The 1,343-nt window shown below is 36.1% G+C and overlaps 1 non-coding gene across 1 annotated transcript; it reads right to left on the bottom strand.

The window, feature by feature from the left end:
* Nucleotides 1-962: 962 nt before the first annotated feature.
* On the bottom strand, nt 963-1,066 carry LOC127741851 (small nucleolar RNA R71). The gene has a single exon (XR_008003056.1). It is a non-coding gene; the product is annotated as a small nucleolar RNA R71 (small nucleolar RNA).
* Nucleotides 1,067-1,343: the final 277 nt, after the last annotated feature.

Below are 1,343 nucleotides of genomic sequence, written 5' to 3'. Positions count from 1 at the left end.
TTTTCAAATCTTTTTTAACTAACTAATTGACTTTTTGTTTGTTTCTTATCTTTTACAAAACCACCTAACTACTTTTCTCTTTCTAATTTTCAAAAATCACCTTACCTTTTTCAAAATTCTTTTTAATTAACTAATTGTTTCAAATTTTAATTTTAATTTTATTTCTTCTCTTAATTTTCGAAAATCACTAACCTTTTTTCAAAAACAATTTTTGAAATTCTCCCCCTCCCATCTCTTTCTATTTATTTTATTCATTTACTAACTCTTCTCTTTATCTAAAAATTCGAACCCTCTCTTCTCCTCTGTGTTTGAATTTTTCTATTCTCCTTCTTCTATTCTTTTTTTTCTTCTACTCACATAAAGGAATCTCTATACTATGACATAGAGGATTCCTCTTCTTTTTCTGTTCTCTTCTTTTTCATATAAGCAGGAGCAAGGACAAGGACATTCTTGTTGAAGCAGACCCTAAACCTGAAAGGACTCTGAAGAAGAAACTAAGAGAAGCTAAAGCACAACAATCCAGAGAAAACCTTATAGAGAATCTCGAAAAAGAAGGAGACATGGCCGAACCCAATAACAATGGTGGAGGTGCGAGGAGGATGCTTGGTGATTATACTACACCTACTTCAAATTTTTATGGAAGAAGCATCTCAATCCCTGCCATTGGAGCAAACAATTTTGAGCTAAAGCCTCAACTAGTTGCTCTAATGCAGCAGAACTGCAAGTTTCATGGACTTCCATCAGAAGATCCCTATCAGTTTTTAACTGAATTCTTGTAGATCTGTGATACTGTTAAGACTAATGGAATAGATCCTGAAGTCTACAGGCTCATGCTTTTCCCTTTTGATGTAAGAGACAGAATTAGAACTTGGTTGGACTCACAACCTAAAGATAGCCTAGACTCTTGGGATAAGCTGGTCACGACCTTCTTAGCCAAGTTCTTTCCTCCTCAAAAGCTGAGTAAGCTAAGAGTGGATGTTCAGACCTTCAAGCAAAAAGATGGTGAATCCCTCTATGAAACTTGGGAAAGATACAAGTAGTTAACCAAAAAGTGTCCTTCTGGCATGCTTTCAAAGTGGACCATTTTAGATATATTCTATGATGGTCTATCTGAGCTTTCTAAGATGTCACTAGACCATTCTGCAGGTGGATCCATTCACCTAAAGAAAACTCCTGCAGAAGCTCAAGAACTCATTGACATGGTTGCAAATAACCAATTCATGTACACCTCTGAGAGGAAGCCTGTGAGTAATGGGACACCTCAGAAAAGGGGAGTTCTTGTAATTGATGCTCTGAATGCCATATTAGCTCAGAACAAAATATTGACCCAGCAAGTCAACATG

This window comes from Arachis duranensis, chromosome 9, assembly GCF_000817695.3.
Source record: "Arachis duranensis cultivar V14167 chromosome 9, aradu.V14167.gnm2.J7QH, whole genome shotgun sequence".
Classification (NCBI taxonomy): domain Eukaryota; kingdom Viridiplantae; phylum Streptophyta; class Magnoliopsida; order Fabales; family Fabaceae; genus Arachis; species Arachis duranensis.
Note: the sequence above shows the minus strand (reverse complement) of the source record. Positions and strands in the feature narration are given on the sequence as shown.